Here is a 24,581-nt window from a genome sequence, read left to right as displayed (position 1 = left end):
GTTTAGGCTTCTTGCTGTCAATTTGCAGTCTACAAATCATTTGTAATTATGTTATGGCCCCCTGACCATCCTCAAGACGAAAAAAAAAATTCAGTCCGCGGCTGAATCTAGTCGATGATCCCTGGTTTAGAGGACTCTATGGATGAGGAATGCCAGACCTTAGTCAGGGCTTCATAAAATGACAGACAGAAAAATACTGAGCCAGGAAGGGTTGAACGGACAACCTGAAGCATTCACACTATGGACAGTGCCTCTGTTTCAACTTGTCAGTCACCATTTGCTCATAAACCTCAACATGAGGAAGTGAAGACTGCTCTGAAAACTCAATCATCTATTTGAGGTGCCTTTCTTTCCAAGGTTAGTGTCTTACAGCATAATGGTTTTTCCATACCATCGGAGTTCACATTCAACAGGAAAATGGAAATTTGTAGTAGTCAGTCGAAAACCCCATAGATATCTCAGTAATAGAATATCCACAGTCCATAGCTATTCATCAAGTTCCTCAGCTATGGTTGGAGCTGCTTTGTTGAAGACTACATTATTTGTTCCCGCAGACTGCTGCAATCTCACAAAAGAGAACCACAAACTGAGGGAAAATATGAGATTTAATGCCATTATTCATCATGTCACTTTAAAAATATGGAATTGGCCATTTATTTGGAAATATAGCAACACTTTATCTGCAATCAAAAAAACATTCCTCTTCAGAATGTACATTAACCGTTACACATTAAGGCAGGTAAAGTAAGAAGATTAGAAACCATTTTTTTTGCCTTCTAGATGTAGGGAGGAGCACAAAATGCAGTGAGGTTCAGAGCTGATTGTAACTGGATCACAATTTAAAACTAAAAGTTCACTTTTGCCTTTAGGTTCACAGTCTCAAAAGGAAAAAGTCATCTTTCTAAACAGATACAGTTTCTCTATATAGAAAAGCGCCACAGGAAGCCTGTTGTGCTTGGAGCAGCTTGGAGCAGCTTGGAGCTTGTCCTGAGCAGTAACATCTTTGGTTTCACAGAAGAATCTTGTAGTAATCGTCCTTGTAGCTGTACAAAACCACCACAGCAGCCCTGCAAAGACAACACACTCATTAAGTCCCAAAGTCCCAAAGCCCAGTTCTCAATAACGCAATGTTTGTCCAAACAACTGCAAGTGGCCATTAGCAGGCTATGTTGAAGTACACGGAGCATACAAACTATTATAAACACCTGCTCTTTCCATGGCAGAATGACCAGGTGAAAGCTATGATCCCTTATTGATGATGTCACCTGTTAAATCCCCTTCAAATCAGTCTCGATGAAGGGGAGGTGGACAGGTTAAAGAAGGATTTGTAAGCCTTGAGACATGGATTGTGTATGTTTACCATTCAGAAGGTGAATGGGCAAGACAAAAGATTTAAGTGACTTTGAACGGGGTATGATAGTAGGTGCCAGGTGCACCAGTTTGTGTCAAGAACTGCAACACTGCTGGGTTTCTCACGCTCAACAGTGTGCATCGAGAATGGTCCACCATCCAAAGGACATCCAGCCAATTTGACAACTGTGGGAAGTATTGTGTTCAACATGGGCCAGCATCCCTGTGGAACGCTTGTGACACCATGTAGAGTCCTTGCCCCGACGAATAGATGCTGCTCTGAGGAAGGTATTCTTAATGTTTTGTACTCTCTGTGTATACGTTTCCATATGTAAAGGGAATGCATAACAATTGCTATGGACATCAACGACAAACAACATAACCTATAACTGCTATCTTGTGAAAGCCTACCACACCAGGTAAAGTTGGTTTGGTAAGTTTTAACTGGCCGGCTCATTGTGGAAAAACAGCCTAGTTGGACTATTCTTATTTCATTGTCACCATCATTAGTGGCCCTTTCTTTTCATTCTTTCACAGAGTATTTCAGATGATCTGGCAGGCAGCGAGTTACGAGTCTGTTTTCAAGTAAATGAAAGAGTGGCTGTAGCTGCTGCTCAATGACTGCGAGGCCATATGGGCAGAGTAGTATAGGCACGTTGCAGCCAGGCAACTGTTTACTACTGTGGCCTTTGGACCACTTTCAGTGCCTTCAGAAAGTATTCCTACCCGTTGACGTATTCCACATTTTGTTGTGTTACAGCCTGAATTCAAAATTGATTACATTTTTTCCCTCCCCCTCACCCGTCTAAACACAATACCCAAACAATGACAAAGTGAAAACATGTTTTAGACATTTTTGCAAACACCCGAGTGAATGCTTTGTAGAAGCACCGTTGGCAGCGATTACAGCTGTACATCTTTCTGGGTAAGTCTCAAAGAGCTCTCCCCACCTGGATTGTGAAACATTTTAATTATTGTCCTGCTGAAAGGTGAATTCATCTTCCACTGTCTGGTGGAAAGCAGACTGAACAAGGTTTTCCTCTAGGATTTTGTCTCTGACAATCTCCATTCCATTTCTTTTTTATCCTGAAAAACTGCTCAGTCCTTAACGATTACAAACACACCCATAACACGATGCAGCTACCACTATGCTTGAAAATATGGGCTGTGGTACTCAGTAATGTGTTGTATTGGACTTGCACCAAACATAACACTTTGTATTCAGGACAAAAAGTTAATTGCGGGGTACAGAGATGAGGTGGTCATTCAAAAATCATGTTAAACACTATTATTGCACACAGAGTGAGTCCGTGGCAACTTGTGACTTGTTAAGCAAATTTGTACTCCTGAACTTATTTAGGATTGCTATAACAAAGAGGTTGAATACTTATTGACTGAAGACATTTCAGCTTTTCATTTTTTAGTAAAAATGTTGAAAAACATAAGTCCACTTTGACATTATGGGGTAATTGTGTTAGGCCAGTGACAAAAAAATCTCAATTGTATCCATTTTAAATTCAGGCTGTAACACAACAAAATGTGGAATAAGTCAAGGGGTGTGAATACCTTCTCAAGGCACTGAATCTGGCCCTCTCAGTCACCTAGTTCAAGCGAAAACAAACACATAAAACCCACTGTGAATATCTCCATTGTTAGCAAATGACGGTAATTTATCAGTAAACACTTTCCCCTCATCGGTGAATGAGACACACAGGAGATTAAAACCAACTGCTCTGGTTGGTTGATGAAGAGCCCTGAAAGAGCCAGAGAAATGGGCTCTTGCTTTCTTCTATGTCATCTCCATTCATGAAAGAGAACATCCATCAAATCCAACATAGGCTCCTTGTTCTGAGCATCTAAATAAAACTAGGCAGGGAAAAAAATGGAGAGGCTTTAGCCCAGTCTTTGAGCAGGGCTATAGGTAGCGAGGCTGATATTAGCCCAGTCCCCTGTACAGACAGCCTGCAGTGGAGCTTTAACGGTGCCTGTGACCTGGCCCAGGGCTCTGGGTGTCACTCACAATGGAGAAACTCAGACAGCAGTCAGACAGACAGGACAAATCCTTACCCCAAATGGAAATCTGATCATCTGAGGAGTTGGTGGTGTTTTATAGACTGTAATTATCTCTGATCTGCTCTGTTTGAAGAGTTGACTGACATCCACACCTGGAGTGTGGGCTGGGGACCCGGAGTGTGGGCTGGGGACACGGAGTGGGCTGGGGACCCGGAGTGTGGGCTGGGGACCCGGAGTGTGGGCTGGGGACCCGGAGTGTGGGCTGGGGACCCGGAGTGTGGGCTGGGGACCCGGAGTGTGGGCTGGGGACCCGGAGTGTGGGCTGGAGACCCGGAGTGTGGGCTGGGGGAGGGACCCGGGGCTGGGGGAGTGTGGGCTGGGGACCCGGAGTGTGGGCTGGGGACCCGGAGTGTGGGCTGGGGACCCGGAGTGTGGGCTGGAGACCCGGAGTGTGGGCTGGAGACCTGGAGTGTGGGCTGGGGATTTCTGGTGTTTGCTGGTCATAAAAGGAAGTCTGGTTTTTAAAGGGCCTTTAATGCTCTCAACCATTTTCCTCAGGTTTCATGATTTTTTTAAATAAAAAAAGGCAAGTCAAGGCCTGAGTCAGAACCTGGGAGCGCACAGGGGGTCATGGGGTCAACTGCCCTGCTCTCACTCTCGCTGGCCTGGGTTTGCCTGCCCTGGAACCCACAGGGCCTGAAAAAAAACAGCTACGTATCTTTAGGATTTTGAAGCAGTGGATCTCCTCACAGATGGACCTGAGATGGCGCTGCTTGGGGAGACGTGACAGCAGATGTTTAACGCTGATGTTGAACTGCTCATCAAACTGGAGAGAAGAGTGGCAGAAAGAGAGAGCGAGAGAGAAACCATCAGACATTCTACATAGTGGCTGCGATCAAACAAGCAGGGCTGTTTATGTAGGCTGTAGTTACTGTGTCGGAGACTGTGTGTGTACATTCACTCCCCCATCTGCAGTTAAATGGTGGGAAGTATAAAAGATAGATATGCGAGTCCCAGGCCCTCACTGCTCTGTGGGGTAATTAGTCTGTGTGATGCATGATTTCCTGTGAGTCTGGGCACACACACTGTGTATTGTAATTTGTTTTATACAGTGAAAGTGTTTTCTCTGACACTCACAAATCCACATGTGTGGTGTGAGAGGGGAACTGTATAGGGCCACCATTCATTTGGCGCGAGTGTTTGCTTAGTTATGCAACACTGCTTGTGTTCAGAGCATGTTTCTTAACACCATATAATTGACATTCTCATTTGTATTTTTTCTATTTATGAAAGCCAGGGGTTCCTGGTTTCGTTTGTAACCACAGCAACCAAATATAAACTATAAATATCAAGACGCAGTGGCAACAAAAAACAGAAGGTTCAGTTCCTTCAGCTAAAGGTGATGAAGTTCATTTTCACAATGTGCTGTATCAATTTAGTCTGTGAGCAGAACATTGGCTCATTCCTGGTGCTCTCACCACCACTAAGGGCACTACTGTAAAGGTCCCTCGCAGGAAATCATAGAACCATCAGCTTATGTTCCATCTATGCCTTTATATTATATTTTGAGAAAATTGCATTTCTCTTTAGTTAGGGGTATTACCTATGACAGGCAGGTAGGATTACTGATGACGTGATCTGGAGGCAGACTTCTAGCTCTGAGTAAATACATACCGGCATCAAGGCGATTATGTCTGTAATGTTTCAAATTCAATACCTCACGCTCCAGCATCTAGCCTCTAACTCTGATGGGAACCAGACACAAACATATGGAATGACAAATGTATTTGGAGTATGTCGTATCAGTAAATACTACGCTGTATAATTTACTCGGTGAATACCTCCTTTCAAATTTACTCCAAAACCACAAATAAACTAAATATGGTAGCAATTTAGCTCCAAATGACTTGCCCTCTCCTTTTGTTTTCTGTTTATTGTTCTGCGGCAACTGGAATCACTTTGTAGCCATCTACCTCCAGGGAAACTCTAAATCCCACTGCACGCCGATGTTTGCTATTATAGCTATCAGCTAACTTCTGTCCTTATTTCACTATTATACACATGGATTCAACAGATAAGATGTAAAGCGGGGGAAACAGAAAATGACTTGCAGCCAGAACTTCGATGTCATTGCTCTTGTTCTGTAAATTGCCAGCAAGATAATGCAATCTGGTTTGAATCTGAAAAGAAGAGGGTGAAAAAAAGTCATTTTTCCAATGAAACTGGGAAACAAAGGCCACTTCATCTTCACATGCAGTTGGGCTCCATGTGAGCCAATGCCGTTAACAGCTGGGCTGGCCGCGTGCGTAAAAGCCGTCGTGTTGTCTGACCTTGACGTGCTAAAGTGAGACAGAGCTGGGAACCACAGCCAGGGAGAGTTGTGTCGTGGTCGCCTGTGTGACTGGGCTGAGCTCAATCTGTTAAAAAGTCGACTTCGGGACAGGTATGAGGGACCGGCGTGATTGATTGACAGACCTGGGTCTCGTAGCGCCGTCTGGCGCTGGAGGACACCTTCTCTGGTGAGATAAGTAACACATTGATGTTACTGGAGGCGCTGCTCCCGTGCTGCTCTGACGATCCTGTCAAGTCGCAGCACGTACACACACACACACACAAACTAATGAGACCATGGGAATATGCCTGAGCTGAGCTCCTCTCTGACTTAGCTGTCAGCCTTCTCACACCATCACCCAGACACCAGTAGGCTGAGAAGCCATAATTGTTACCCAGACTCATACGGCCATTGTACTGCATTAAGGTTCACATATACTGTGCATGTGAGCTAGAGGTGGTGTGAAATGTAACACCGTCATTAAATCACCTTGCAGCTCACATAGTTACCATCACCCTTTAATTATCCATTCAACACAGCTCTAACACCATGCAGACGCTCGTATGAAATCCAACCCAGAACCAAGTCAATGGTAATGGAGGGTCATCCCTGTATACAGGGTGGAGAAGAAGGCTGTTCAACCGTACCTGAGGCATTGACGAGTGACCCCTTGGTGTTCTGAAGAGAGACCGTCTCAGAGGTTTCCCTGTTGGAGGAGAGACAAAACAGCTGTATGAGTCTCTTTCCCCAACAACACTGAAAGTCTATTACAGAGTTTGTGCGTGGGTTAATAAACCGCGTTGTCACCGGATATTTCTCTCCTCAAAGAATTTGGTCCGACATTTCTGAACAATGTGATCCACAAGGTCAGACTCTGGAATCCTCTTCTCTGACTGCCTTTCCTTCTCAAAGGACTTGACCTGGGGACACACGGGGGACAGGGAGGGGAAAATCAGACCTGCTTCCAACACAAAACGTTCACTCTAAATTCTCATTTTTCATATCAAACTAATGTATACGTCAAACCATTTGGAATTCATATCAAGACCATTTACATGCACTAAGCTAACAGCACAGGTGCAGTCCAATTATTGTACAAGTAGGAGAAGTCGCCAACAAAGGCAAATTACATTTCAGACTACGTAGTCAGATGCTGGCCCAGAGAATGCATCAGAGTGCTGCATTCCAGCCAGGACTTAGAATCATATACAGTTATAGTAAATAACAGTTACTATGTAAAGAGCTTTGAGCATCTGGAAAAGCGCTATATAAATCCATTTTCATTATAATTACCTTGATGTAGTTCCCGTCCTTGTCTGAGACTAGAGCCATGCAGGTGATGCCAGCCTGTCTACAGTGCTCCAGCATAGTCTCCTGGGACTGAACACAATGACACAGTCAGACACAGAGGGGAACAAGAAACACTAACACCAAAGCCATACTGAGAGTTAGGCCAACTTTTAGAAATGTGAATATTGTACTAAGTCTAGAATTACAGTTACATAGCATTGTTTAAATATTCCCTATGTAATGTTAAATGGGGAGCGTACATGGCTGCCATAGAACGTGTGGCTCAGTTGGTAGAGAAAGCCCTTGCATCGCCAGGGTTGTGTGTTCAACTCCCACGGGGGACTAATACGGGGGGATACACAAAATGTATGCTCTCCCTACTGTAAGTCACTCTGCTAAAATGTCAAATACATCATAATGCTCATTTGGGGTAAGGATTTGTCCTGTCTGTCTGACTGCTGTCTGAGTTTCTCCATTGTGAGTGACACCCAGAGCCCTGGGCCAGGACACAGGCACCGTTAAAGCTCCACTGCAGGCTGTCTGTACAGGGGACTGGGCTAATATCAGCCTCGCTACCTATAGCCCTGCTCAAAGACTGGGCTAAAGCCTCTCCATTTTTGGTTTTCCTTGCCTAGTTTTATTTAGATGCTCAGAACAAGGAGCCTATGTTGGATTTGATGGATGTTCTCTTTCATGAATGGAGATGACATAGAAGAAAGCAAGAGCCCATTTCTCTGGCTCTTTCAGGGCTCTTCATCAACCATCCAGAGCAGTTGGTTTTAATTTCCTGTGTGTCTCATTCACCGATGAGGGGAAAGTGTTTACTGACAAATTACCGTCATTTGCTAACAGTGGAGTTATTCACAGTGGGTTTTATGTGTTTGATTGTTTTCGCTTGAACTAGTTGACTGAGCATTATTCAGTTTTATAGTATTTTTTTATATTCCTCATGTAATGTTAATTGATAGCTAACATGGCTGCCATAGAATGTAAATGTGTCATGTAAATGCATCGTAATGCAGAAACCACACCGGTCCTACTCTAGACGCCTCTGATTGGTCCTACTCTAGACGCCTCTGATTGGTCCTACTCTAGACGCCTCTGATTGGTCCTACTCTACATGGCTGTAGAAGGAAAACACTACTTTGTAATAGCCAAGTGTAAAAACAGTACATCCTGCTCCCAAGAAGATCACAATGGGCTCCAGATCCTGCAACCCATTTCTAGACCCAGACTAAGATTTACAGTAACTGCTACTATGTGGATTAACCAAATGTATGGTTTAGGTGAACTTGAACCTGCCTTGCATGTTATTACACAACATGTGCTTGCTATAGGTGTTGTGGTTACAGTGAGCAAGTGGACCCCTTCAGCACAATACAGTGTATTATTTAACTTGGCAAGTCAGTTAAGAACAAATTCTTATTTACAATGACGGCCTACCCCAGCCAAACCCTAACCCCGAACGATGCTGAGCCAATTGTGCGCTGCCCTACAGGACTCCCAATCACGGCCGGTTGTGATACAGCCTCGAACCGAACCAGGGTCTTTAGTGATGCCTTTAGCACGGAGATGCAGTGTCTCTGACCGCTGCGCCACTCGAGGATAAGCCCGACCTCAGCCCCATGTTTCTCATGTACGATGACAGTGGGATTATGGAAAAAGTAGTTTTATGTGATGTGTTTAGTAAAAGGTGGGCTGTATGTCTAAGAGTACGAGTTGGAAGCAGTCCTGGTGGTTTAGGGGTGTATTAAAAGCTGGGTTCAGGCAGATTTCAGTGGCTCTCCTATGGCTCATCAGCTCCTGTGAAAACAGAGAGTGTGTGCTGTACGTTTGGACAACAGGATTGGAATGTTATAATAAAAATAAAAAAACTCCCCCATTTCACACATGTCAGAGCGGGTGCTGTGGCAAGGATAGGAGAGAGAGAACAGGGATGGCTGAGATACCACTGGGCCATGGCAGCGTACGGTCTGGATAATTAAATGTGTGCTGGTGAAATGCTTCACTTATGCCTCAAATTCCTCCGGAGAGGCGGAGTTTTGCTTGGAACGGAGAGCTGCTCTGCCCAGTGCCCAAACCTGGGCCTGTCCAGGTATTGCAGTCACCTGTGGCTGTGTGTGAGCAGCAGAGCGGATTTATCCTAATCAAATACAGCCAGACATGTTTCCTCCGGCAGGCAGAGCTGGATCAGACCAGAACAGTAGACTACTGAGGAACAATCTCTGTGCTGTATATCACCTCTGCTCTGCTCTCCAGCAGTCTCGCTCCCCCACCAGCTTCCTCACAGCGGCTCTATCACTGAGACAGACAGAGAGGGCCAACCAGCTTTCTGCCATATGCCTCCCAGGTGACCGCATGTGGAAAGGGTTGACCAGATTTGTCTAGTAAAAGCTAGAAAGGCATTTATTTCACTGTACTTGTGCACGTGACAAAACGTGAAACAAGACCCAACAAAAATAAAGTGGAACCATCTCCAGACGATAAATGAGCTGGACATTTGACCAGTAAAAGCAGTGCATGTGAAAGGGGTTAACATTAGACCATGAGGAAGGCCTTTACAACTCTGATGTGTTGGACCGACATGCTGTCTCTCTCCTGCAGAGCTGTGTGAGCTCAGACAAAGCTAAGTTTTGAATTACGGCTGGGAGGTCAGGGGGATGAAGTTGAGCAATCAGTGATGTTATAGAGTTTGTGATGGGACAACAAGAGAGCAAATGAAAAAGTAGAGAGGGAGGATACTAGAGGGTAAGAGGGAGTGAGAAAGGGTGAACGTAAGAGGGCAGGGGAAGCAGAGCAGTCGGCTGCACGCTCTGCCAGAGGGAGACATACAGACACATCCTGGCCTGAGATCAGGCCGTCACGTAAACATGAAGAATGAGAGAGGGATGGCCCAGCACAGTGACACGACACCAGTCACATTCACCAGGGTGATAACTACACAGCAACACTTCTCAGGTTAGAGTTGGTCAACAGACTTCACCTACAAACTGAAAATAAAACTGCTTATAGAAGTCTTTACAGTAACAGAGATGATGAAAGTCGGCCAAGGAAACAACTGGGCATCGTGTTTCTTAAATGTGATACTCTAACAGACTTATATGAAAGGAAACTCAAAAAGGATCCCATTTCCCTGAGTGTTTACAGTTTACATACGGTCAAGGTAAATAACTTCACAGGCAGTTTGGTCTGCCTGTCCATGTGGGGTAGAATAGAATGGTGTCGCCCCCTGTTGGTTAGTTATTGTCACAGCAGAAGGTGCTACGGGCTGCTCATCACTGACCTGTGACACGTCATAGACAATGTCAGTAGAAACCCCTGCTGTCCACAGCTTCTGGACCAAGTTGATGGCTCGGCCCATGGAGATGTGGCCTACTGGTACCACCAGCACGACACACGAACTGATAGAGGGTTAAGAGACGCAGAGAGTTAGGTTAAAACCTGCTCACACACACGCACACAGAGAGAGGGAGAGAGAGAGAGTTAGTGTGTGAGCAGGTTTTAACCTAACACACACAGAGAGAGTTAGTGTGTGAGCAGGTTTTAACCTAACACACACAGAGAGAGTTAGGTTAAAACCTGCTCACACACACACACACACACACACACACACACACACACACAGAGAGTTAGGTTCAAACCTGCTCACACAAAGACAGAGTTCCACACACATTCTGAGTTAATTACAGAGGGGTTAGACCCATCAACTGTCATTGTACAGTATAGAAAAATGTGAGCCTTTCCCAAACAGCAACATTTTAGAGGCTGGATAATAATGGACATGAACTTTAATGGAGGCTCAAAGTAATAAGCCATCATCAAATATGACCTGTATCTTTGGGTCATTAACACTGATAAATAGTTAGTAGTACTCACCGGCTCTTCCATGCTGGCCAGGGCAGCACAGACTTTGTCCAGAGCCAAACTGGCCCCTACTGCCGAAGGGACAGGAGCAGAGGACGCTGGGCCACGGAACTCAAGGATCTACAGGAAGAGTACCCTGATAAGGACTAAACCCTGATAGTTCAACACCTCCAAGGACCTGAGCAGGAGGGTGGTAAGATGGGGACATTACCAGGTGGTCGTATCTCCCTCCTGCAGCCATGATGTCTGGCGCTGCGCGTCTGCGTTTCTTGATGAAGGCCACAAACTGGAAGATGACCCCACAATGGTGTTGCACCTTATAAACCAGACCCAGATTTACCACCACCTACAAGACACACAAGTATGAGAATCAATCAATCTAGAAATCCACAGGAAAACACACGCAATGCCATTTTCTTTATACACCAGACTGAGTAAGAGTTAGGAAGTGGGAGATCTACCTGTAGCTTGACTCCCAGGCTCCTGAGCAGGCCAGTGAGTTCCTCCAGGTCTTTAAGGCCCTACTTTGTAAACTGGGTGACTGCAGTCTTCTGTTTGGTCAGAGAGGTGATGAGGGGGACCAGGTCCTGCAGGTCTCCTTTCTGCTCTATGTATTTATACAGAGTCTGCAACTGACAGGAAGAGACAGAAAACATCAGACACAGAAAAGACATTCTGTGGTTGAGAGCAAGGCAATGTTCAAGAAAGGCGGACCCTGAGCAGAGAAAAGTCGAGACACTGATGAATTCACCAGACCGGTCGTAAGCACCAGAGGCCAGAGACGACAGGAGGTACTTCCACTGTTGTTGGACAGGGACAGGTTACAGAACTTGGCCTCCACCTCTCTCCTGGTCAGCTTTTCACTCTATGAACAGAGAGAGGATACCATGTTAGAGTTACAGTTGTAGAACAAAGATGTAACAGACAAAACATATACACCACACAATGTGCGCATGCATGGTGTGTGTTTAACTTGCACATGAGCGCCGTGTGCGTAGTACTAACCATGGCGTCACAGAGGATGCTGGATGCGTGGCTCAGTTTGTCCTCGGGGATGCCGCTGTGTAGCAGGACGGCCTTCAGCAGGCTGGTGTGGTTCAGGTAGATGTGGTAGTTCCTCTCCTAACCCTACATCCAACAACACACCATTACACCACCCAGCAGCTTCTCTCCTGGTAGAGAGGTTGGTAGTTCCTCTCCAGCATCATCAAAACACAATTACAACTGTGCACAATTACAGTCCAACCTCATCCCTAAAGCACTACTGTAGGACTGCTCAGCTGCCCTCTCGTCCAGAGTGACATACATTCTTAAAAGCTTTCACACAGAAAGAGGTAGACCCTTTCAGAGGGGTCCTGGAGGCATGCTGGTCTTTTAGCAGAGCAAAGCAGGCCTGGGTTGGAATGGGTTTGTGCTGGGTGAACTGGGCCTCCTGCACTGTCTAGAACCCAGGGAGTGAACAGGTCTGTGACCAGAGCTAGACAGAGACAGGACAGTAGTGTCTGGGCCTGAGGCGAGACAGGGAGTGTACTGTAAAGGACAATATGGTCTGTGACTTTAGCTAGACTGACAGGGGTAGTAACATGGTACAAGGAATTACTCGACGGAGTGGTAACAGTGTGGTACCTGCAGGACACTGAACTCCTGGATAATCTCTGAGATGGTGAAAATGGTCTCAGCGTCAGGCAGCAGGCTATTAGTGATGGGGACAATGACGTCAAAGGAACACTCCAGCAGCTCCCTGGGGTGGGCCCTGTCCAGCTTTCTGGGCCAGAACACACGCTCAATGCTCCACCTGCACACCATTACATTACAATGGACATAAACACGCTCGATGCTGTACCTACACACACACACTCACACCATTACATTACAATGGACATAAACACGCTCGATGCTGTACCTACACACACACTCACACCATTACAATGGACATAAACACGCTCAATGCTGTACCTACACACACTCACACCATTACAATGGACATAAACACGCTCAATGCTCCACCTGCACACTCACACCATTACATTACAATGGATATAAACACGCTCGATGCTGTACCTACACACACGATTACATTACAATGGATATAAACACGCTCGATGCTGTACCTACACACACGATTACATTACAATGGATATAAACACGCTCAATGCTCCACACACACACACACACACACACACACACACAGGATAACATTGAGGTTTATCAAAGACTGAACATGCATATGAAATGGATAGATTCAAGTATTCAGTGATTGACTATGAGATTTACCTCTTGAAATGGGTAATATTATTTCTGGCCACAAATCTTGCGAATGCAATCTGGAATGGATACAAAAGAGAATAAGTAAACAGTGCATGCAAGACGACAATAAATCACTGTGGAAACACAGTTAGTCCCAGGGTTGTCCCAGGGTTGTTCTAGCCCTAGTCCACTGAGTGCTGGGATCACTGAGGGCTAGTTAACGGAGCGTGTAGTACTTCCTGCTTCCTGATGCTCACCCGGAGGTCGTAGGGCAAGGTGACCAGCATGCCACTGTGGTCCATCAAGCAAGAAGGCTCACTGCCTTCATACAGCTTCCTGTTCCTGGGGAGGAGCAGGGGGTCTGGAGACGCACAGCCCCTGGAAAGACAGCCACAGAGACACTAATGTAAATGTATGATAATAAGTTCAGCATACACTGAACTAATTATAAATTATTATATCATTTACAGTTTGTAAGGAAATCAGTCAGTTGAAATATATCCATTAAGCCCTAATCTGTGGATTTCACATGACTGGGAATACAGATATGCATCTGTTGGTCACAGATACTTTAAAAAGGTAGGGCGTGGATCAGAAAACCAGTCAGTATCTGGTGTGACCACCATTTGCCTCATGCAGCATGACATCTCCTTTGTATAGACTTGATCGGGCTGTTGATTGTGGTCTGTGGAATGCTGTCCCGCTCTTTAATGGCTGTGTGAAGTTTCTGGATATTGACAGGAGCATCCCAAACATGCTCAATAGGTGACATGTCAGGTGAGTATGCAGGCCATGGAAGAACTAGGACATTTTCAGCTTCCAGGAATTGTGTCCAGATCCTTGCGACATGGGGCTGTGCATCATCATGCTGAAACATGAGGTGATGGCGGCGGATGAATGGTATGGCAATGGGCCTCAGGATCTCTTCACGGCGACGCTGTGCATTCAAATTGCCCTTGATAAAATGCAATTGTGTTCGTTGCCCGTAGCTTATGCCTTCCCATAACATTGCCCCATGGTGGTGGTGGGGTTCTCTGTTCACAACACTGGAATCAGCAAACCTCTCGCCCACACAACGCCATTCATGCAGTCTGCCATCTGCCCAGTACAGTTGAAACTGGGGTTCATCGTGTGCAAAGCTGTCATCCATGCAGTGGTTGGCTACTTTGAAGAATCTAAAATATATTTGGATTTGTTTAACACTTTTTTGGTTACTACATAATTACATATGTGTTATTTCATAGTTTTGATGTCTTCACTATTATTCTACAATGTCGAAAATAGTAAAAAATAAAGAAAAACCCTTGAATGAGTAGGTGTTCTAAAACTTTTGACTGGTACTTTATATGAACAGATGTTCAAGTCAAGGCCCCAGTGAGGTCTTCATAGCAGCAACTTTAAAGTGGAATGGGTCAAGTCATTTGTCCAAGAGAGTAAACAACTTCAGCTCTTAAAATAAGAGTCTGAATCTGGACTCACCATGTTTCTTGAAGATCCTGGTGATTGTTTCGTACACATACGGTTGCAATCTGGCACTGTTGAAATTAAAGTTGCCCTGCAGCAAAACAAAACGCAGTCTGTTAGGAATCAAAAGGCATCGATGAAAGCTCAAACAGTCCCGCCATTATGTGAACCAGATGACAGATCTGTATGATCACAGAAGCAACATCATTACTGTGTCTACAGTGACACCTACAGGAGGAGATGGGTAGCTCTTCCTACTTTGGACTATTGGACCACTCTATTCTGCGTTCAACAATTTCTTCAATACCGGTCTGTCACAAACAATAGTTTGAGATGCTATGACGTGGTAGAGAGGACAGTGATGCCCAAGTGTTCATGTCTGGTTGGCTTTGGGTTGTGTTTGTGTGGTAGTCCGCTAGGCCAGGTTTGAGGGTCTGCTCCACTGCGTCAGTGGGTAGGCCTGGTACCTTGCCCGGAGCAGTAGGCCTGGTACCTTGTGGAGGTCGATATCGTAGGTGTAGTCCATGACGGGGGAGGTGATCTGGGAGAACAGCTGGTTGACCATGGTGCGGTAGGCCTTGCCATTGACGTTAGCCATGGTGTGCTGCAGGACCTCGTGGAGCTCCGACTCCTCCATCTGGGGCGGGGGCAGCAGATCACTCTTCAGGAGCTCCTGGGCCGTGGGACGCAGGGCCGGGTCATGGTTCAGCAGCCAGACAATAACCTTAATCTGAGATAAGACACAGGGCTAGGGATCAGTCTATCAAAGTCAAACTGCCTATACTGTGTAATGTCACTCAGTTTGGTTTCGTTAACAACTTCCCATTGTGGGACTATAAAGTGAACTACTACTTCTACATAGCTCCCTGAAGTTGTGTGAAACTAAGAGTATAACTTGTGTAACATGAATTTAATACGTCCTTCCTCACCTGCCTTCCACTCTTATACTCAGGGAAATCTTCAGGGAAGTTGATGTCTTCCTACAGAGTGGAATGACAGAGTAATGGGACAGTGATGAAGGAGTGAGACACTTCCCGTGGCCCCCCCGCCCCAGTCTGTGTTCTCTGTGCTGGACAGACTGACCATGCGCAGCTGGCTCAGGACTGAGATTCGTTCGGAGCCGGTGGTCATGGGTCTGTAGGACATCTCAAACAGGATAATACCCAAGCTAAACAGATCCACTTTCTAAGGAGAAACACAGATCACAGGATGAGCCCTCTTCCCTTTACATCTGGTATATACAATCAATCCTGAATTATATATTTCCTAGTGAGGATACAGTAACAGTGTTGGAAAACCTTGAACTACCTCTAAACAGATAGAGGACACTAGTCTATGCTCCACCCAGGAGTCAAGGCCCTTAATTCATTACAAGATTTTATAATTCCTCGACTACTTTTGAGATTACATTTTTGGATGAATGATTGTTCTGAGACAGTTTCTTAAAATCTTTATTTTATTCTTCTGAATTGACGTTGGTGTGTGTTCCATTCATATTTCTTGCCTGGTTGTAAGTGGCGTTGGTATTTCCTTGCACCTCTGGGCTGACATATAGGGCAGTACCAACCATACCAGTCATATTCCCTGTTCAGAAATAAAAGATACATAATCAATTTTGCAAATATACAGTCACAGACCCTGAGACACTTTATAAGCTTGTTAGATAAGGATGGATTTTGTTTCTCAGTACCTGTTTGGTCCGGTTTGAGAATCAGAACAGAGCCACTCTCCTCAATATCCAATATACTTGCTGCGGCCTGTAGGGAAGAGACGATTTCTACAAAGTCAGTTCTGTGTTCATTCTTGAGTTATTTGGCAAACACAGAACAAAAATAAATACTCAAACTTTTTTAAAGCGTCAACATTCCACTTTTGCCAGAAGATTCCGACCCTACAGTTTTGCTTGTTTACACTGAGCTGCACTGGGGTCGGAAACACCATCATGGTTAGATTAAGACTTGTGACTGATGACTTGAAATTGCCTTGATTGTTGACCAATGACAAGTCATCAGCATTGGCACAAAGGTAGGCTTGCATATCCAGAGATTATGGACCAGAAAGCACTTGTTTATGTAGGCCTATATTATTTAATTGATCATTTACTATAGGCCTAGTTTGGGTGGCTACTGGCTGGCTATATGTCTAAAGATAGCTGTAACATTGCATTATGGGATGATAACATATTTTGGTGAATTAATTATGGTATTTGTGAGGAAGAAAAGGGCTTACCCAGTTCAGTTGGCAATGAGCATTGGAAATGACAACTACAAATGCAGGCCGAAAAAGTTTATTTCTGTATCTTGCATTTTGAAAATGCATCCGTGTTTATGGCTATAATGAGAAGTTACATTTGTAGCATAGGCCTTAGTGGTCTTCTGGTATGTCAAAATTGCTTGAAAATAATAAATGACTGATGAAGCTTGCCTTTGGAATTTGTTATTAACATTATTACATAATCTAAATGTGTTATAGACAATGAAAAGGGCTGTCTGGTAGCCTCAATAAACAGACAAAGATTTGTAATTGAACAAATCATTGCATGTATAGATTATTTTTTAGCTGACTTAAAAACTACTCGACTTGCGCTTATAATGCACGACTTGGACAGAACTTGAGACTCAACCCGTTCTACTTGGGAACACGGCTTTAGAGACTTCAAGGTATCAGTTAATGAATCTCCATCACCAGGAGACAGCGGAACCCGAGGACATTAAGGCATACCACACTAGCAGGATGGTCTGTTGCCAGGCCAAAGTCTCCAATTTTCACATGGTCCTGAGCGTCCAAGAAAATGTTGACAGGCTTGAGGTCTCGATGAATCATCCCCTGTTGGAAGGATGGAGGTGATCAATTAGTCTAATTGGAACCATTGCTGAAAGCATGTCACATGCATGCCATCATTGTTGTTCTAAGCCGTGCTTTGACAGCTTGGAAGGAAGGAACATGCATACCAAAACATTTGAGTGTGTGAGAAAAAGAGAAGAGGGTCCTTTAAAACAATTTTGCAGCAAACACATTTCAAAAAACACTGAATAAATTCTAAATTCCCATAGATACAATTTTGCAAAGGTGGAGAATGAGTCATCATCAATTCCTACAGGACAAATGATATCCCACTTCAATTCCCACTATGAACCTAGAAAAACCTTTGACATTGGGATCTGAAGAATTAGCAGATACTTTGAGTGGAACAGTAGAATCACAAGCAGTGACTGTCCTGGACTCCCTCCTCCCTAACCGAATGTGACAGGACAGTCCCACCTCTCTCCTCAAAGTCTCGGCTCTTTAACGTTACATCTCTGTTCCACACCCTAAAGCAGACATTGAACCCTGCAGTACACTCTGAGGAGGACACTAATTATGGAGGGTTCACAGACACACCTGTTGGTGGATGTAAGCCAGGCCATCCAGGATCTCCCTGAAGAACCTCCATAGGTGACTGTTGTCCTGATGGAGGCCCTGGTCAATGGTGTCTCGTAAAGTGCTTTTTTCACAGTAATCCATCTGGAGGGAGGAGAGAACACAGGTTAGATATTAGACATAGAACAGTGTCCTCTAGTGGGGTATTAGTTGAGTGCTAGTGAACGGAGCTTTACCTGGATGTTAAGATAAAGAGAGTCTTTGCTCTCTATCGTGTCACCACCCATTCTATTGCTTGGCTCGTCCTGAGGGATGGTGGTTACATTGATTCAGTTGATGAAAGTAACACACAATTTGGTGATAATATATGTGACTGAATTCAAGGTGAGCTTTTGTCAACTTTTCAAGATTGGCTTTTTTTTTTTTACACAAGTACACTCAGAGCTCCAAAATGGTATATCATGTAGTCGGGGGGAAACATGGGAAAGTTATGCTTCTTTGAAATCTGAGTAACTTGTTATCCCACTTTGGAGAAAAGTAGGAGAATAATGCCCTTGAACGATTTTCACGCTTTCTAGAGAGCTCTTCTTTGTTTACGCCCCTATTAAGCATCGTTCACAATCTCTTATGCCTTAGCCCCACCCATTTCTTTAAGAATTCACATGTAAAAGCACATGTCAGTATGGCATTGTCCTCTCAGAAGTAATATCTCTATCGTCTCCATTCATTATCTCAGCCAATCATGGATCTTGCCTTTCTCCATACATAGTGGTTTTTATATGGCTAAACTTCAAATGCCTATGATTCTGAATCAGGTCACATAAACACTAACCTGGGATATGCTGCCATCTCCATTGTCAACAATTATGTCACTCTCTGAGTCACTGTTTGAAGGGCTAGACGCAAACAAACCAAATACTAAAAGTAAATCATTTTAGTTCTTTCCATATATCAAGTTCACAGAGCATATACAACATGAAACGAACCTCCGATAGATGCTACTATACCGTCAAGACTATTTTGTACAGCACACTCCAATAGTTCTAATGCCTTAGGAGAACTCACAGGAACGAGGCACAGAAAACATCATCATCCTCGTCGCTGGACTCGTGACCACTTGGCGCTAGATGACCTCTCAATGGAGGTGCTCCACTTCACCGAACTCGCCGGGGCAGAGGGTGGGGCGTTACCCTCCACGTTGTCAAGCATGCCGATTCCCAGCTCGTTGGGGCCCAGAGATGGGGCTCGGACCTGAGGCAGTTTCTCCGCTGTGCGCCGGGGCTTTGTGCTGTCTGAGCTCAGTATCCCCGTGGAGGGGGTCTCATGCCTCTCGATCCAGGCGCTGTAGTAGCGGACAATGTTCTCATGGTTGAGGCGTGACAGCAGCGTCACCTCACCTTTGATCCTACGGAACTGCTTACTGGCCGGGTTCACCTGGATACGCTTCACAGCATAGTAACATCCATCCAGCTTGTTCTGGACCTGCACATAACGAGAGGATGGAAAGAGACAAAAAGATGGGTCAGGAGACAAACAATATGTGAACAATAACCATGGACTTAATGAAAGGGAAAGGCTAGGAATGCTACTGTCAGCTATGCTATATTAAAACACGGGTTACCTTGATAACGGCACCAAAAGCTCCTTTCCCCAGCAACTGTAACTCCTCAAACTCGTTGAAGTAGCGTGAGATCTGCCTCTGTAGCCCAGTGCTGAACGGAGTATTGAGGATGTGACTGTGAGGGATGACCGACGACGCAAAGTCATCACCAATGTCTGGGAGAGGACAGAATACAGCCATTAGGATTCTACATACAGTGGGGCAAAAAAGTATTTAGTCAGCCACCAATTGTGCAAGTTCTCCCACTTAAAAATATGAGAGAGGCCTGTAATTTTCATCATAGGTACACTTCAATTATGACAGACAAAATGAGGAAAAAAAATCCGGAAAATCACATTGTAGGATTTTTTATGAATTTACAGTGCCTTACGAAAGTATTCGGCCCCCTTGAACTTTGCGACCTTTTGCCACATTTCAGGCTTCAAACATAAAGATATAAAACTGTATATTTTTGTGAAGAATCAACAAGAAGTGGGACACAATCATGAAGTGGAACGACATTTATTGGATATTTCAAACTTTTTTAACAAATCTAAAACTGAAAAATTGGGCGTGCAAAATTATTCAGCCCCTTTAAGTTAATACTTTGTAGCGCCACCTTTTGCTGCGATTACAGCTGTAAGTCGCTTGGGGTATGTCTCTATCAGTTTTGCACATCGAGAGACTGACATTTTTTCCCATTCCTCCTTGCAAAACAGCTCGAGCTCAGTGAGGTTGGATCTGGGGAGATTATCAGTGGTCTTGTATGTCTTCCATTACCTAATAATTACTCCCACAGTTGATTTCTTCAAACCAAGCTGCTTACCTATTGCAGATTCAGTCTTCCCAGCCTGGTGCAGGTCTACAATTGTGTTTCTGGTGTCCTTTGACAGCTCTTGGGTCTTGGCCATAGTGGAGTTTGGAGTGTGACTGTTTGAGGTTGTGGACAGGTGTCTTTTATACTGATAACAAGTTCAAACAGGTGCCATTAATACAGGTAACGAGTGGAGGACAGAGGAGCCTCTTAAAGAAGAAGTTACAGGTCTGTGAGAGCCAGAAATATTTATTGTTTGTAGGTGACCAAATACTTATTTTCCACCATAATTTGCAAATAAATTCATTAAAACTCCTACAATGTGATGTTCCGGATTTTTTTTTCTCATTTTGTCTGTCATAGTGTACCTATGATGAAAATTACAGGCCTCTCTCATCTTTTTTTAAGTGGGATAACTTGCACAATTGGTGGCTGACTAAATACTTTTTTTGCCCCACTGTAGTGAATCAAGCCTCTTAAAAAAAGGCAACCATTTTTTCACAACATTATAGTCTTGGAGACTGAAAATATCTAGTGGCCCTGATCTGAACACAGTTGTCACCTTCTGGACTAGCGTCCTGGCACTGTGGAGGGGTCTTCGGAGTTGGAGGGTTGAGGAAGGGGTGGTCCAACAGCTGCTGGGTGTTCCAGCGGTCAGCATCATTCAGACACACACACCTACCACACAGAACAGAGAATGGTGCATTTAGCATGGAGACTTCCAAAAGAACAGAGCTGACATTCCTGGAGTGGCCCATCAACATCTAATCCTCTGGTCCACATTGTGTTACTCTGCATCCACACAGCAGTACATTAAGATTGGCACCCAAATACAGAGGACGAGCTCTGACAGCCAAGCCCTGATTAACACACAGTCCATGGTGGAATGACAATATGTCAAAAAGGTACAGGAAGGTTAAATACATCGAAATTAACCTGTGTGTTCACTGTGTATAGTTTTCATCAACTGAATAGAAAAGCGGAGAAGTTCCCTAAATCATCTAGCTAACCATCTAGCTGACCTCCTCACTTTGGCTAAGTGCCAGCAGCATCAGCCCCAGGCTCCACATGTCCCCTTTCTTCCCAGCCTTGGTGGGCAGGGTGTCCTCACAGAAGCGCACGCGGGCCTGCTGAAAGATGTCCTCCTTGCAGAGGTCACCCAGTCTCTTGGAGAGGCTGTAGTCTGTGAGTCACACGTTGCCCAGGTGGCCCAGCAGCACGCTGGAGGCGCCCAGCTGTTTGTGGACAACAGAGTTGGAGGTAGTTGAGGGCAGCCAGGAGCTGGGTGGTAAACAGGCGAAGGTGCTCCAGGGTGATGGCGGTCTGGCTGGCCAGGCTCTGGCTCAGACTGCTGCTGATCCCCACATGCTCTACCAGCAGGTTCACCACCAGGCAGTCATCCCTCTCACTGGAGCTCAGGGCCTGGTAGTGCACCAGGTTATGGTGTTTCAGCTTCAGCAGGGAGTTCAGCTCACTCGCAGCACCGTGGATCTATAAAGAAATAGGCAGATGGTACTGCTTAGTGTGTAAGCCTATCTATTAGTACTACATCTGATGGCAGGATCTAAGCTAGGAATTACTCACCTGCTTTTTACAATTGTCAATCGTCCCCTTTTCCTCACTGGTGAAGAACTTGCCAATCTTCTTGTTCCAGCGTAGGATCCACTCGTATACTATGGCAAACTCTCCGTTGGCCGCGTCGAAAGCATTATAAACATTACGGCCAAGCCTCACACTCTCCCCTGCCAGAGAGACAGACACATAGCATATTGAGGCACACAACTCAACACTGACAGTACAGTAAACTACAACGCAGACCATAATGAGATTTACAGGGAATTTTAAGCTCTTACCGAGGCACTTTCCTCTATGCACCATGAGATCCCCAAGGGTACTGTTCCTGAAGTAAAGCACTTCCTGTGAGCGTGGGCTATCCTCGCTGTATGTGTCCCGTCTGGTTACAACAAAAACAGCATGCGGTGTTAGCTAAGTTCAGGCACAGAGCTAAATAATATTTACAAGTGGCTGTGCGGGTGTTGGTCAGTCTCCGGGGGTTGGTCCCTCTTCTGGGCTCAGTCTGCTCAAGTGGAGGCCCAGGGGAATAAGATGAGCTGCCCAATACATAACTGTCTACAGCAGGCTGGTCCATACTCTCAAGGCGCTCCTGGGCAGTCACAAAGCCAGAATATGGTTAAATCAAACATTTATTTCAGGCTGTTTTGCATTTTTTTCTTAAAGGTGCATTTCAGGTCTAATGGAACATGGTTTTAAATAATATATTAATTGATTATCATTAGCCTAAAAACATATAGTTTATAATTCCAATCAATTTTCCAGAGGAGTAATAAGAATTGCTTATCTACTAAAACAGCACGAGTTGGCAAAATGTACACATTTGAAGATTATGAAGGCACCTGTTTGACAATGTCTTTTTTCCCTTTCTCCTCTCGTTTCTCCTCCTCTCTCCTTTGGATTTCAGCCATAATCTCAAATTGCTTTAGACAAGAATGAGTTGAGAGGTACAGTGAGGAGGACAGTAAGTGTGTGTGTGTATAATAAGCATGCATCCTCACCGTCTGCTCTTCCTGCCTGCGGCGTTGGTCCAGTTTCTCCTGCTCCTCCAGGGCGAGCCTCTCCTGCTTCAGCCTCATGAAAGAAGCTGGACGGAGGCTTGTTGTGTTCACTCAGGAACCCCTGGACATGGTCAGCCAGCTCATAGATTATCACCTGGGGGAAGAGAGGGGTGATGATGGGACAACAAAATATTTTATGTCACAGAGATGGGGCCAATGCAAAATGGCACAGGATTTCATGGGTCATCTACTCCTAACTACGAGTAGATAAACTATTCAGATCTACATGTTTGGTTCAGAGTGGATTTGTCTGTAGGCATCCTTCTGTCTGCCTGTATATGTCCATCTCACCTCCCCACGTCGCTCTGCAGCCAGTTTAGTGAGCTGTGTCTGGAGGCTCTGGAGGTTGTCATTGGAGAGACCTTTGGCATTCTTCAGCTCAAACTCTGGAGGTCTGTCGCCCAAGCAAACAACAAACATGAATTATTGCTATGCATCTATAACATTTTGCTTAAAAAAGGATTGTCAGGCGATGGTACCAAACCAAAAGACACGTTGACTGTACATTTGTGCCTAGCTCTCCAGAACAAGGTAACAAGGGGGCTTACAGCATGTCCCCCTATTGGGTTCGCACCTGAAGGCATGGACCACAGCTGGCTCCATGTCCCGACGCTCTGTTTTAACGCTTAGAAACATTGCTAATCTTCACTTGCAATATGTTTTTGGAAACCATAAGAGACACTTACACTTACGCTGTTTAGCAAAGTTGCATCCGGCTTTGTTTTCACACAGCCTAGGCCATGCCACATCCTCCCACCTTGCTGCTCGCATTTCCATTGGGCCATTCCATTTAACATTTCCGTCTGGATCGCGTTTTTCAAAATACAGTCGGGAGTAACTTTGCTAAACTGCGTACAGTAAGTTTATCTTCTGTATTTGAAAAACGCTTATATGAAAGTTAAAAAGTTCCAAAGGTTTCCAAATCATGAGCAAGGCATATTTATGTTTAGACAGAGCATTTGGCCAGCATTGGGCAGTATTAGAGGCTATTGTCAGGGCATTTGCCTCAGGCGGCATACAGCTACAGTGCCTTCAGAAAGTATTCATACTTCTTGACTTATTCCAAATTTTGTTGTGTTACAGCCTGAATTCAAAATGGATTAAATTGAATTTTCTCACCCATCTAGACACAATACCCTATAATGACAAAGTGAAAACATGTTCTTAGAAATTTGTGCAAATTTATTTAAAATGAAATACAGAAATCTAATTTTCATAAGTATTCACACCCGAGTTAATACATGTTAGAATCACCTTTGGCAGCAATTACAGCTGTGAGTCTTTCTGGGTAAGTCTAAGATTTGCACACCTGGAGTATAAAATATTTGAACATTATATGATTTTATTTTTTACATTTTTCAAGCTCTGTCAAGTTGGATGTTGATCATGGCTAGACAGACATTTTCAAGTCTTGCCGTAGATTTCAAGACGATTTATGTCAAAACTAACTACTCAAGAACAGTCAATGTCATCTTGGCAAGCAACTCCAGTGAATATTTGGCCTTGTGTTTTAGGTTATTGTCCTGCTGAAAGCCAGTGCCTGTTGGAAAGCAGACTCAACCAGGTTTTCCTGTGCTTAGCTCTATTCAGTTTATTTTTATTCTAAAAAACTCC

At 44.7% G+C, this 24,581-nt stretch overlaps 1 pseudogene; it reads right to left on the bottom strand.

The window, feature by feature from the left end:
* Positions 1–587: 587 nt before the first annotated feature.
* LOC135527195 (eIF-2-alpha kinase GCN2-like) lies at positions 588–23,603 on the bottom strand (annotated as a pseudogene).
* Between the last annotated feature and the right edge of the window lie 978 nt (positions 23,604–24,581).

Source organism: Oncorhynchus masou, chromosome 32, assembly GCF_036934945.1.
Source record: "Oncorhynchus masou masou isolate Uvic2021 chromosome 32, UVic_Omas_1.1, whole genome shotgun sequence".
Lineage (NCBI taxonomy): Eukaryota > Metazoa > Chordata > Actinopteri > Salmoniformes > Salmonidae > Oncorhynchus > Oncorhynchus masou.
The sequence above is the reverse complement of the archived record's forward strand: the minus strand, read 5'-3'. Positions and strand labels throughout refer to the sequence as shown.